At 36.0% G+C, this 15,836-nt stretch overlaps 1 protein-coding gene across 2 annotated transcripts in view; it reads left to right on the forward strand.

Annotated features, from left to right (window-relative positions):
- The window catches only part of Ten-a (Teneurin-a transmembrane protein), a 928,723-nt gene that overhangs the window by 691,200 nt on the left and 221,687 nt on the right, over positions 1–15,836 (forward strand). The window lies entirely within an intron of this gene.

The following is a 15,836-nucleotide window of genomic DNA, read 5'->3' on the forward strand; positions in this document are numbered from 1 at the left end:
CAACGCTGGTGTTCCCCAGGGATCCATATTGTCTTCAACCCTCTTTTAAATTCATAAGAAACAGAAGGCCACTCATCAAGTCCCAGTAGGACTTTCGTGCAGAGCACCACACACCAAGAAACGTATAGAAAACCTCTTGGCCAGGTTTTTTTTTCTGAGGTGTAAAACCTTGTTGACAAACTCCCCGGACTTGGAGGTTTTCAGCTACCTTTGGGGTCCTATTTGGTGATTCATCTTGTTGTGCCCTACAGGGTGATCCATCTCCGCCGTACTACAGGGTGATCCACCTCCGTCGAACTACAGGGTAGCCTAACACCATATACCGGGTGACCCAAAAGGAGCACGCAAGTTATAATTGGTTTGTTTGAATATTTGTGTAATACTGAGTTATTTAAATAATTGTTTGCCCTTTTGTTTATTGTTACCTTTTTGATATAGTGATTGCCTTTCTAGCTGAATTCACCGCTAGTTGGCAACGTGTTTGGTTCCATTTGTAAAACGCAAATTGAGGTGTTTTCTTCCTTTTACAATTGCTTGTTGACACCGATGCGCCGACGCCTGAGCTCACGCGACGCAAACAAGATTGTCTTACTTTTCAATAGTAGTATTCACGATTTCGCCCACACCTACTCAATTTTCATGGTAGTTTTACTTGACGTATTGTAGTTTTCTTTTAAGCGTCGTTACTACCATAATTTATGGCTGATTGAATTTGTGGTTATATACACCGCGCTCAATAACCTCTTGTATTGACATTTGAACATCGCGAAGTAGTTGAATATCGCATTGTTTTTATCTTTTTGTATCTTTTATTTTCAATATTAATTGGTAAGTTATTGGTATTTTAAGTCACTTAGGGTATCTGGAGGATTAAATTTACCTGGCCCCTATTAAGATCTATTTGAAATTTGCTAATTTGGTTAACCCACACCCGTCTCCACTGTTTAGCTTTGCCACGGATACCCATCTGTCTCATTTGTTACCCACAGATGATTTAGTCTCCTCTTGTGGTTTGTGAGGTAGCAAGACCTTCTCTGGAGAATTATTTTCATGTATGGAGCTCGACCCCAAATCATACCCTCAAGCTGCTGGATTCCATTCAAAAAAGAGCCATCCGCCTGATCGGAGACGCGAACATCACTTGCAACCTTGACAGTCCGGAACACCGAAGAAAGGTTAGGGATTTGTCTCTTGTGATTTGGCACATTTGATTCCAGAGCGGTACATATCAGAAATAGGCGACGGACTGTGGCTGCTCATCGTTTTGAGGTTCATCTCAGTACACCTCGTACTTCACTGTTCAACACTTCTTATTTGAAGGACTGCGTTCATGTGAAATAAAATTTCTGAGAACGTTTCTCCAAATGGATTTAATCTCCAGCGATTCGAATCCAATGTAAAGCGCCTTAAGGATTTTTCTGTAGTGCTTGTGTTCAATCCTTAGAAAAAATCCTACGACAGACATATCATAGGACACATTTCACAGTTTCTCATTCCTCAATTATCATAAGCGACTAAAATTCTTTGGCATTTCAAGCATTTTTCACTTATCTGGTCTATGAAACCGAATCTTCTCAGTCGTCTTGTTTTTTTAGTTGCCCAATGACATTTTGGAAAACAATTTTTTTCGTTTTCAAAACCTGAATGTCACTATAAAACTTTCGCCTCAAATTTTCATTTTCTTCCAGTTTTGCATACACGTTAAAAGGTAAGACCTCGTTAGTCCTTCGCTCGCACAAGTTTCGACTCATGAGGGTTGTCGCTTGTAGGGGAGAGACGGCTGGTTAATGGAAAAACTGATTTCGAACGAATCTAAACAGATTTTCAACACATGACGAGTTTTTCATAATTGAAGACTGTACAAGAATTCACATCAAGTATCCTTCACAACTTCAGGTTACAATCATTCACGAATTTCATCATAGCGTCTATTACTTGTGGTTTGTTCAGTGCCAGTAAGTGCAGTATATTTAACGGTGGTATTATTTTATGTATTCATGTTCCCATTCTCAAAATCCTTTCTTTTCGTGGTCTACCTTTTCTGTGCAAAGTCCCCCTGATCGACCCCTGGTTGTGAAAAGTAATATCCTAAAACCCGTTTCCTTGTTTTCGAAAAGTTGAGAGCAAAACTAAAGTTTAGTTGCTGGCTATTATGGACTATGCGTCCGACGGCCAAAAAAAAAAGACTACAAATTCTAGTTTTCTCTATTCCTAAATATATTCCACAAACTGGTTTGGATTTCGTGAATATAATTTTCTGAAACAAATTCAATTAAACCAATCATGAAGAACGTCGAAATAAAAAATTACAGTGGTTGGACATGATTGAAATACATTCCATGTAATAAGGTCGCACTTTAATTGATTGAATTTTTATTTTCCTCGAAGTGGGTTTTATTGAAACGAATTGAATTGAAATCGGTTGCGCATTTACATTTTGGGGTGGAAAGTAGGTTAATGGCTACTGAATTGTCATCCACCTGGCAATATACCATTCCATATAAACACTCATTCCGATTTGTGTATTTGTTGGTACCTGCGAGGTTTATTCAAGGAAATCACTAACGTTTTATTCGAATGGTAGATTATATCTTTCCATATATCTTTATTGGTGATAACAAATAGCTGTTTCATTCAAAAATAAAACATTGATGTGCCGATAAAGTAGACAGTTTACAATTGGATTTGGAAAATTTGATCTGATTTCCAATCGATTTATTCATAGAAAATGAATCAGTTTTTTTTTTTCAGCACATGCTTAAAACATATAATAGATAGTTAGATAGATTTAGTGAAGTTTCCGAATTGAACATATGAAAACTTAAGTCAGAAAGGTATGAATATATAACTAAAATACAACAAAAGATAACAAAAGATTATCACAGGTTTATAAATTCGTGGAAGTACATTCAAGTATAACTCAATATTGAAAAAAATAGAAAAAAAAAGATTAGTGTCACAGATATAAACGCATTTGTCTAAAATATATAGATATCAAAATATAATGAAAATGAAAATATACTCTCGCATATCTATATTTGTTAGGATTATAAAAAAAAATTCAAACTGAGCTAGTTACCTCTTTCAAAGGCAGATGGGGCGACGACAAACCTGTTGTTTGTTGTATGCTTTAGCTTAGTTCGAGGAATGATACTCTGACAGAATTCGATTTTCAATTATCGGAAATCATCGACTTTATGTTGACGATAGACACTACCTTGCACTGACGAGTGGCCAAACAGCCCGAAACCGGTCTGCAAGTGTGTTCCAATAATTGAAAATCTATTGCGGCAGTTGTATTGCCAACAGCATATGCAGGAATAACTTCTGTGAAGAATCCTGCACTGACACCTGTCGGATATAATCCAACGCCCTTCGTGGTATTAGCCAGGGGAGTAGTTGTTTTCTGATAGGTGTCAGTCCATTAACCTACTGTGTAGGGAGTTGAGACTGGCCTAAATAATCTGATTTGTAGCCAGTCTTCAAGTTTGCCCACTGACTGCTAAAGAACTCAGTAATCATCACCATCAGGCACCATCAATTTATCTGTTCAAATGTGTTAATTTTGCGGGAAAAAATCTGTCCACTTTTGCAACCAATGCATCATCCCACAATCATAACACGCGGCATGGTAGCTTATTGAGGATACCAGCCCACACCACATCTAAATTTGAAAACTCTCCCCAGTATAGTGCTATTACGTTTTATAATAAACTACCCAATTTTTTAAAAAACTTCAAATCAGACAATATTTTTTATAAAAGTACTAAGGAATTTTTTATTGAAAAATGTTTTTATAATGTACAAGGGTATCTGGATGGCAACTTCAGCTGAGTTTTATTTTGTTTAGTATACTAACAAACTCTCATTGAGATTGTAAACTTTATATCTTACTTACTTGCTATATTTTAAATGTATATGTTTAGTATAAATAGTACCTGTTGACATACCATATGTACATATTGTACCCCAGTGGCTAAATAAATTATTATTATTATTATTATTATTAATAATCTTGGGAATTTCGAATTTGATGCCATCGTGTCCAGGCGATTTATTACTCTTCAATTCATTTATAGTATTCCTTATCTCATTCATACTTATAGGTGTGAGAAAAACTGAATTATTCCTTATGTTTTTCTTATTTTTGTAAATGGGATTTTTTTTTATTTGTTTGAAGGTGATTAACAATGTTTCATGATGAATTTCACTAGTTCGGACTTCCATTGTCTACTATTTAAAATGATTTGAAATCCCTGAAACAACTAAAAAAGAAGAATTGAAAATGTATAGCTGAAAATAACAATTATATTAACCAAAATAAACCTGAAGTGAAACAATAGTGAAATAGAATACAAGTATAAATAGAACAATTGTATAAATAAAAATGAAGAAATGAAAAAAGAAAATAAAATTAAAAAGTGGAGAGATTCCAAGTCACGTTAGTTCACGACGTTTCGTGATCGTCAGATCGTCTTCGGGTGATGACTGGACTGATTCCTCCGAGAGATAACTATTTATAGGTCGTTCGAGTACTTTCACTTATCCCCGATTTCCATTTTGCACTTCACTGGTTCCGTGGGAGATGACCGTTTTGGCGGGAGTTGTCCATTTTTCGCTTGATGATGGGTTTCCAAATGTTGCGTATTTCTACGCTGGCTTGGCTACATACGTTGTTGGACAACATGTATACGGCTTTCTTGAATTTTCTCCTAAACCAATGTTCCTCTCTGTGCAAGATCTCAACTTGGGACCACTCGATGTTGTGTTGATGGGCCCAAACATGGTCTGCTATTCCTGATTTGCTGGTTTCCCCTCGCAGTGTGTGTTTTTTGTGCACGGCTATGCGAACATTTAATGGCCTCTTAATTTCACCAATATAGGATTTTCCGCACTCACAGGGTATCCGGTAAATGCAATTCTTGGAATCGCAGTCCGCGGTTGGTGGCCTGGTTTTCGTGAGGCTGCTTAGAACCAATTCTTCTCATCCTCTCCGATAATCCTCTGATGTACTTGCTTGCACTTCCCTACATCAGAGGATTATCGGAGAGGATAAGAAGAATTGGTTCCAAGTACAACATCAGAACCTGCTCCAGATCCGGTAACACTATCCGTAGCAGCCTCACAAAAATCAGGCCACCAAACGCGGACTGCGATTTCAAGAATTGCATTTACCGAATACCATGTGAGTGCGGAAAATCCTATATTGGTGAAACTATGAGGCCATTGAATGTTCGCATTGCCGAGCACAAGAAACACACACAGCGAAGGGAAACCAGCAAATCAGGAATAGCAGACCATGTTTGGACCCATCAACACAACATCGAGTGGTCCCAAGTTGAGATCTTGCACAGAGAGGAACATTGGTTCAGGAGAAAATTCAAGGAAGCCGCATACATGTTGTCCACTTCAGCCAAGCCATCATCAAGTGAAAAATGGACAACTCCCGCCAAAACGGTCATCTCCCACGGAACCAGTGAAGCGGAAAATGGAAAGCGGAGATAAGTGAAAGTACTCGAACGACCTATAAATAGTCATCCCTCGAAGGAATCAGTCCAGTCATCACCCGAAGACGATTGTAGATACTAACAATCGAAACGTCGTGAACTAACGTGACTTGGAATCTCTCCACTTTTTAATTTTATTTGCTTTTTTCATTTCTCCATTTTTATTTATTCAATTGTTCTATTTTTACTTGTATTTTATTTCACTATTGTTTCACTTCAGGTTTATTTTGGTTAATATAATTGTTATTTTCAGCTATTCATTTTCAATTCTTCTTTTTTAGTTGTTTCAGGGATTTCAAATCATTTTATATAGTAGACAATGGAAGTCCGAACTAGTAAAATTCATTTTTTTTTATGTTTTTCGCCATGTTTCCTCCTACATTCACGAAAAAGCAGCGATTATCATTCTAGTATTGTTTCTGAAAATATACCTCTCTTTCAACTAGTCTACGAAATTGTCTTTCCCTTTCAAACTCGAGAAAAATTAGTTTGGATTGAACTAAAAGCATCCTCTCATCACAAATCCCATCTTTTTTTTAATATTTATGAAGTTGTAGAAATTCTGGCGTCAAAAAGTTACTTCGGTAAAAATAGATGTCTGTTTACGAAGACGTTGATGATTATATATTTATGTGGTGACAAGGTTTTAGGGCACGCGACAATGTTTTCAGTCAGTCAGAAGCACTAAAAATTCAATGTTATCGTTTCTTCGGCATTGAGTTGAAATTTACTGACTTGTACCTATGTACATGCCTACAGTACACTGATAATATTGATATTTCTTCGGAAACCATGTAGTTAGCCTCAAAATGGCACAATTTGTTTCGATTCACACAAGTTTCCATTTGTTATGTGGGTAGATTCTTCTGTATTTATACAGAGTGAACAAACTGAAACGATTCTGTTAGTATCTGGAACAGCATCAACATTTTTGAGGCACACAGTATATGTGACTGTTCCACACTATCAGAATTGATATTTTGTGAACATTCATAAATTACCCCTGATTGTTTTGTTAAATCTCACATTTCAAAATTTAAATTTAAAAGCTACTTTCTTAGTTTAATGAATATATTTCTCGGGTGATTCTAGGACACTCCCCAACAATCCTTCAGAAAAAATCTCCTAAAAGCAAAGGTCGTATTCATTAGATGGTGTTTTCATAGAGATCAATCGAGAGGTGATGAATCTGGTAACCCTGGAGGCCATTAAGTGTTACTTCCAAGTCCAGTGTCCTCATAAATATTGGTCTGAATGTCAACGAACAATTCAGGCAAAGGAATATCGCCAGTCATCACCTGAAGACGATTGTAGATACTAACAATATAAACGTCGTGGATTAACTTGGCTTGAAATCTCTCAACTTTTTAATTTTATTTTATTTATTTTTTGCTCAATTTGTTCCATTTTTACTTGCATTTTATTTCACTACTATTTCATTTTAGGTTTTTTGCCTAATATAATTGTTTTTTTTTCTCAGCTTTTCTTTTTTATTCGTCTTCTTTAATTTTTGATTTCTTCTTTTTTAGTTCTTTCAGGAATTTCTGATCATTTTATATAATATCAGACAATAAAAGTCCGAACTAATGAAAGAATATCGAACTATAAACACATTAGTTCCACCCTCTTGATGGTTTTAGAGAGATAACTGAAAAGTTAGATCAATAAAATAAAACTTGCGACTATGGAATTTCGAAGTCAAGAAATTATCAATTACCTGCATCGACGTATGTAACAGCTTGCAAAAAAAAATTTAACTGTTTTTAATAGGTTTGGTTCTGAATTATGTTTGGTGAAAGTTTATGTGAGATTCAGACAATGCCCATTCACAACAAATTTGTAACTCAACTCGAAACAAGTATCCACTCACTTATCAAGCATCTCGTTATCTATTTGAACTTTCAATTTGTACTTCTCATTTGTATTTGGATGTTCAATAAATAACATATTATAATAATTATTATTATGTAGTATACATTAATAAGCGGGTAGTTCAAAGTGAATATTCAAAATCTATCTAGCCTAAATGAGGTTAATTATATAGCAGAACATACACAAAAGTGAGACAAAGGGAAAACCATATGAGCAAGGCATAACATGATATATTATCTATCCAGAAGACTTCAGATATGTTTTCAACTTTTTCTTGTAATTATTTACGAAGTAGAGTCTAAATTCACTGGGCAGGACAGTATATTGTTTGATAGAGTTGTAAATGAAACTACCAGAAAAACAGGCTGTCTAGAGTTTCGTGACGGTTTCGTGTCCTCGAATTATTCTGAGATTTAAAAGTTTTATATCTTTCATAAATATATCTTGGCTTTTTGTAAATAAGGAATTTATGTGAATTGACGAGTAGGTGGAGCTGCCAGGTTTTAGCAACCGGTAACCAACCTGACTCCTCGAACTTGGGGAATATACAGGGTGTCCCTGGACTTCCTCTTTTCCTTTCGGGAATGTATAGATGGGGTCAAAATATCACCAGAACTTCATATAACTTTTTTTCCTAAAATCCTTCGTTACCAAGTAACGGGCCATCGAAGTTACAAAATGAAAAATGTTTTTCTTTGATAACTTTTCAAGTGAATATTCAAAATCATCCAAATTTTGGTAATTGACTAAACGAATGAATTCCTTCGATGAGCTTTCATGCAGGAGTCAGTTGTTTCGCTACAAAGTCAGGAACGGACTACCCCCGATGGTCCACACCCCAAAACTTTGAAATGACAGATATTTTTCAATATTTTTCAACAAATTAAGGTTACTTGGACAATTTTATGAATAAAAATACTCGTGTGGAAAGTCGATCGGAGCAACGAGTCTTGATAAAAATGTAGTTTCACTCGACGACATCAAACCCGCTCGTCCACTATTATTTGAAATGAATAATTATCGAAGCAGAAATAATAATGATAACGTTAATTCAACAACATTTATCCTGAGATGTCTACCATCATTCGAAAATATTAGTTTTTAAGGAAAATGGAAATGATAGGTAAAATGTTCATAACGAATTTTTATAATGCAAACACGTTTAACTAACGAAACTCAAGAGCCTCAAGAGCAAACAGAAATGAAAAATCCGCTACAGAAACTGCTCGATATGACCACCTTCTCTCTCTATACATTTTCTTAGTCTGCGAAGACACCCTCTCTGTACTTGAAATAGCATTCCGGGGTCGTTTCGTATGGCTTCACAATGTAATGTTATTCTATTCAACAATGCATCTCTTGTGTGAATAGGTGTAGCGTAAACGAGGCTTTTTAGATGCCCCCACAGAAAGAAATCCAATGGATTTAAATCCGGAGACCGCGATGGCCATGAATATGGCCCACCTCTACCAATCCATCTATTGTGGAAAATATGGTTCAGATGGTCACGCACAATCAAACTAAAATGAGGAGGAGCGCCATTATGCATAAACCACATATCTCTTCGGGTTTGCAATGGAACATGTTCCAAAAGTCCATTCAAATTGTTCTGAATGAACTCCAAATAACGTTCTCCATTCAATCGGTCCTGTAGAACGAATGGTCCTATAAGATGGTTTCCTATGATACCAGCCCAAACATTCACGTTGAATTTCCGTTGGTGTTTGGTTTGCAATATCCCATGGGGATTTTCTTCGGTCATATCCTCTCTTTGCCTATCCATGAACAAATTGGCATATTCCACTCGTGCTGGAAAATCTTGAGGTGTCATGGCATGTACCTTCTGGATGTGAAATGGGTGGAGCAGTTGTTCCCTAATTATTCTATGAATAGTGGACTTGGATGTATGGAACTGTTCTGATAGATTTCTGATGCTCATTGAAGGATCATCAGCGACGGCTTCCAAAATATTTTCCTCCAATACAACGGTACGTACAGTCCTAGGAGCGCCCTCACCACCTCGTTTTGGCAAAACTGTACCTACAATAATTTCGAAATAAAACAACGTGCTCAAATTAATTATCAATTATTACATACCTGTCTCCCTCAAGCTGCGATCGACACGCTCGAATGTTTCTCTTGACGGTACCGTTTGATTGGGAAAATGCTCGGAATACAGACGACGAGCTTCTGCAGCATTACAAAATGCTCGTCCATAAAATACATGCATATCTGCATATTCATTGAATGTAAACTGTTCGGCCATATCAAAAAAATTCAAAATATCCTATAGAATATTGACAATACAATGATAGTCATATGACAACGCACCACTCAACAAAACAAAATCGCATTCCAGTTTCTCATTTTTTATCAAAACTTTCTAAAAGGTTTTTTTGTCAACATCTGTGTAAGAAATGGAACATAATTATTCCCTGGATATTTTTCACCTCATCATGTGCAGCCGTTTTTGTAGTTCATTCGTTTGCTTTTTATTAGTATAGTAAATATTTTTTCCGATGTGCGTTTTTTCAGCTAAATTTAGATTCGTGTTAAAGAATTTCTCCCATAAAATTATAATTATCAGTGAAACTCCTCAACAGTTTAGCTGTGAAGAAGAATTTGAAACATTCGAATGTTGAGTTTCATGAGATTCAGATAACTGATCAACACGAAACGTGATTATTCCACACGTATTATGTACATACAAAATATGGATTGAATTCGATATTTCATAGTAGAGTAGCTTGTTAGTTTAAAAACACCACGAATCTACAGAACTTGATATTTCTTTTGAAAAAATATCTGCTATCACAATTGTGACTTAAACTTCCATATAGGTACTATACTTTTTGTTTACGACTTCATTTTAGCATACTTTGTATTATTCCTGTTATAAATGTTGTTGAATTAACGTTATCATTATTATTTCTGCTTTGATAATTATTCATTTCAAATAATGGTGGACGAGCGGGTTTGATGTCGTCGAGTGAAACTACATTTTTATCAAGACTCGTTGCTCCGATCGACTTTCCACACGAGTACTTTTATTCATGAAATTGTCCAAGTAACCTTAATTTGTTGAAAAATATTGAAAAATATCTGCCATTTCAAAGTTTTGGGGTGTGGACCATCGGGGGTAGTCCGTTCCTGACTTTGTAGCAGAACAACTGACTCCTGCATGAAAGCTCATCGACGGAATTCATTTGTTTAGTCAATTACCAAAATTTGGATGATTTTGAATATTCACTTGAAAAGTTATCAAAGAAAAACATTTTTCATTTTGTAACTTCGAGGGCCCGTAACTTGGTTACGAAGACTTTTAGGAAAAAAAGTTATATGAAGTACTGGTGATATTTTGACCCCATCTATACATTCCCGAGAGGAAAAGAGGAAGTCCAGGGACACCCTGTATAGTCGAATTTTTTCACACCATAGGAAAGACAAATGCTATTTTTCTGTATTTATATTTTATATTTGTGTATTCGTGTATTTGTGAGTTTATGTGTTTTGTATATGTATTCATTAATATTTTTTGTATTGTATTTATGAACGTTTATTCAACGCCCATGTTTGTGTTGCGAATTGAAGGACTTTCCAAGGACATCCATTGGATATTGTTGTTCATAGGAACCAGAATATTCACTAGATAACCTCGATCATGAGCGTGTTATTAAGAAGTGCCCCATTGAAAGCAAGGCACAAATCGATTCAAGACAATCAAGAAACATCACTTGAAACAATCAAAATCCAGTCCAATTCTGTTTGTGTGGAGTTGCTACTAGAAACGCATATGTGAGCAAACAACATTAGCGCTAACTGCCCTGAATGCATTCCCGTTGCTCTGGAGCGGCTGAAATTAATCGAAACCATTTAGTTAGTTTATCATCATCGCATGTTAAAGTACCGTTTCGATAAAACCTCTCTTTGAATTGGATTTCGGATTGAAGTATCATTCTCAGTGATGCAGGTAGGACAGTCGTTCGGGATAGATATGCGGCATGAGCGATGTTGCCAGGAGTCTTTGAAGCGCCGTTCCTGGATTGTTCCGGAATCGTTTGTATATAACGAACGGTTCAAATCGTGAGCTTTCACTGTTAGAGCCAAGTTAGTGTTGTCCATATTTTGAACAAAGTCTCTCACTTGTGGGAAACGAGAATTTTTTCAACATCGAAAAGATGGTACAGAAATGAAATATTAGGTTGTTTCAGAAGTTTTGCCCGTCTTAAATGTAATACCTCAGTAAAAACGCATTCGATTTATTCGAAATAAGCCCCACTTTGAATCAGTGCACTTCAACCACCAGATTGTTGAAAACAGTGTGTTTTCTAAATTTTTGGGACTAAACATTGACAACGGTCTTAAATTTAATGAATATGTCAAAAACCTCTGGTCCTCTAGAATATATGAATTGTAACTCCGGAATTCGTAGCTCAACCAGTCCAACATCATCTAAGGATTTTAGTGATGAACTGAAACATTCATTTTGGAACAGTATTTTGTTCGGACATGGAAGTGTTCCAATAATTTTTTCATTGAACAAATTGAAATAGTTCTTACTTTGTTGAATTCAACAGATGTGTTACGAAGTTGAAACATGAGCTTTACAATTACTTTGTTCATTTTGAGATAGAATATAACTCAATTTAAAATTTGTGATGTACTGTTTGGTACCTTTGGTGCAGTAATGAATATTACAGGAGTTTCTTCCAACACCAAATCGTCATTTCAACACCTCGACACATTTTTCAATCACCAAGTGATCATTTTCGAGAGGAAGATTAAACTAAATATACGCACAATGTTATCCTTATTTATAACATAGAGACCTGCGTCTTGAGTGTCTTAAATAAATTTCACAATGTTGCCTTATCTGCTAGTCTTGAATTAATTTTACAATGTGTCCTTATGTAATAGTCAGGTGAATCTGAATATTGAAATATCATCTCAACATGCTATATAGCATACTATTAGGTATTGGTCCACCATCGTTTTTTATAATATTAGTACACTTACTTATTTCTACACTCTCGTAGGCATCTAGATGCCTGTTTTTGTTAACTTGTCTAACTAACCGTGATGAACTGAAGTCTATGGAATGGTTCTGCTGCCAAAAAACTCATTGATCCCCTATCATATTTCACAACGTGTTCCTTATGACAATAACGAATACAATAATACAGTCCACTTTCGAAAGCGTTCCTTATATTACTGAAGAAGTCCGAAGTCAGGAATCGGAATTCCCGAACAATTCTCTGTCGGAGATCTTCTAGATTTGTAGAATTTATTTAATTAGTAGTAAACGTTTCGAAATTTACGACTCTGTAAGTTTTTTCTACACTGGTTGTTGAATCTAGTTGTCGCATAACAAAAAGTAGATAGTTGGCCAGTGTCATTTCTTCACGAATTATTATTCACTCATCCTTGTTCACTGTGTTCCAACATAGTTTATTCTACTGAAGAAAGGATAGACCACAATGTGAGCCATCAATACCTCAAAATGTTAATGGATAAGTTTCGAACTTCAGGTTCTGTTCACAACAGAAAACATGAAGTATCCCGTCCTGTTAGAAATGACAGAGTTGAAGTTGCAGTTTTAGAACACTCACGAATGGATAATAGGCAATCTATCAGACAAGTAGCTAGAGTATCTGGTGTATCAGCTATTAGTGTTTTACAGTTTTTGAAAGCCTACAAATTCCATCCTTTCAAAATAGGGCTAGTTCAGGAATCAAACGAGGATGATCCTCATCGTCGACTTCAGTTTTGTGAGGTGAGAAAGCGACCAGTAACCCAAAACTATTATGCAATACATGTTTTCAGACGAAAGTTTTTCATGTTGGATGGTGCATAGACATGATTGTCGTTACTGGAGAAATGTGAATCCCCATTTGGTGATGGAAACACATTCACAAATTTCACAAAAATCATATTGTGTGATATATAATATACATGGCTGTAAAAATTGCTGCAAACGAACTAGGTTACACAATCGCAAAGTCAGTATACTACTCCTTGATAGAGTCACATTTGCGATATGGTATCCCATTCAGGAAAGTGTGCAGTGGAAATGTTCTTCAAAGTGTTTTGTTTTAAAAAAATTGCCCTGAGATACCTCTGTAAATTGAAATTTCGCGATTCATGTAGAGTTCACTTCAAGCAACATAACCTTCTCACGGTAGTGTGTATATTTATACTTGAAACAGTGTGTCTCATTTATAAACATAAACAAAATTTCATTACAGATAGTAGATATGCCACCCGCTGAAGTAACCATATCAAACTACCTTTACCATATTCCACTCTAGTTAAGGACTCCATTATATATAACGGCTGCAAGATGTACAACTACCTTCCAAATTATATCAAAAATATACAGTCCAACACTGGCTTCAGAAAAGCTGTAAAAAGAGTTCTTTCCGATAGAACCTATTATAGTTTGGAAGAATATTATGGGGATATAATAGACTAATAATAAATATACCACAACTTTACATTTTGATATCATATACCTACTATTGTTTGTTATATTTTAAATATTGAATGAGTGACTGATTGCTTTTTAACAATTCAATTTTATAAAGTGGTGACTACGTATACTACGTATACTAAGTAAATACTCATCTAAATGTTATTCATATGATTTAATTTAATTTATTTTATTTATACAGGCTTTGTCAACAAGATGTTATTCTTTGATAATAAAGCATATTTTGATTGATTGATTGATAACACAAATCGATCAATTTCGACAGCATTGAAATTGGTTGCTGGGGATTCGATGAAGTCGACGAAAGCCGTTATTGCCTGGTCCTGATTGATGAAGGTTTTACCGATGAAGATGTTATCGATGTACTTGAAAAATGGAAGTCACTTGGCGAAAGTTCTGCAGAGTATAGTGTGAGAGGTAGAACTTCAACGCTCAATTCGTTAATTTTTGGACGGTGATTCTCCTTCTATCGAGGAGAATCGTTTTTGGCAATTTGCTATCAATTCAGACATGGCTCGGTAGGAGCCGAGAGGTTTCAACGCCGCTTGACTGTCCGAGAATATTTTTGTTGACTTGTGTATGAGGTTGGATTCTTCAAATCTCTCAGCATACAATTCAATAGCGTAAATTCTCGATTGAAACTACAGTATCATAGGTTCCTAGGCAGGTTGATATCTCTGTCCTGGGTCTGCGACTGAAAACACCTGCACCAGATCCGGAAGGTGTTTTTGATCCATCCGTGAATCAACAACTATTTTCTTCACCCGCAGGATCCAGTCCTCACTACTCGGGAACAGTACTTTATAAGACAGTTCACAAGTCTATATGCAGTCCATCTAGCCTCTTTCTCCAGAATAATGTGGAGAGGGGGGGGGTTATGCTGCTGACGATGTGGTACTGATAGCACCACTGATGGCTAAACAAGCCTGTCTGTGTAAGCCAGGGAGCTTCGCCTGGGCCGGTTTCTGTAGAGCCTTCGACCACCACCAGGCAATTGCACCATGAGTGATCATTGGTCTGACAATCATCACATAAATCTAATGGATTTGTTTGATCTCCTCGCAATAGGACTCTGCTGTGATGAATTAGCCTAGTCGCAGAACGTCATAGTTGATCATAACAGTCGCTGACCACCATACAGTAACCCATGGTCTTTCTTTGGTTGATATACGCCTTTGGGAAGTGCCTGGGTAGCGATCCAAAAAGGGATAGTTTTGGTTGACACCTTCTGTAGATCGTTCAAATTGTGGGGCACCCACTTTTCCAACTTTCTGTCCCTCCTTATACCTTTTGAACTATCAAAAATCACATGGGCGCCCAGTTTTTCTGCCTTCAATTCGAATTCCCAGAGAAAAATTGGCCAAATATCGCTAAACGGCATCATATAGTCAGTCATAGGCTGAGATGAGTCAAAACATATAAATTAGGAACAAAAAAACAGCATCAAGGTATAATTCTCAATCGAGCAGTATATATAACGATACAGTAGAATAAATATTCATTGAGGTAAGGACCTACAAAAACACATGCCTTCAAAACAGACGAAACTTTGGAAACAAACTAATATTATCATTCTGCGTCTGTCCCTTTGTCACTGCGAACTCAATCCTATTGAACTCAAATAAAGGGTTTCGTTGTGAGGAGAAACACGACATTTGAATTAAAAAAACAATTCAGTACTCTCGAAGAAGTCCTCAAAAGATATCGATTCCGAAAAATGCTGAAAATATATTGAACAAGTCGTGAAACTAGAGGGTAACACATGGGTTTTGAGACCATTGAGAGGAGATTGAAGACCCTTTAATCTTTATATTTGACAAAAATTCATCGGATTCATCTTATTGTAACACACTATAATTTTTGTTTTACCTAAATCTTCTCAAAATCTAACAAATCGAAAGGTCATAATAAGTATTATCAATTTTTGTTTAAAGGTGATCGACCATGTTTCATGATGAATTTCATTA

Source organism: Leptinotarsa decemlineata, unplaced genomic scaffold (assembly GCF_025532065.1).
Source record: "Leptinotarsa decemlineata unplaced genomic scaffold, Ldec_3_MD MMD2_tig00001621_RagTag_RagTag, whole genome shotgun sequence".
Classification (NCBI taxonomy): domain Eukaryota; kingdom Metazoa; phylum Arthropoda; class Insecta; order Coleoptera; family Chrysomelidae; genus Leptinotarsa; species Leptinotarsa decemlineata.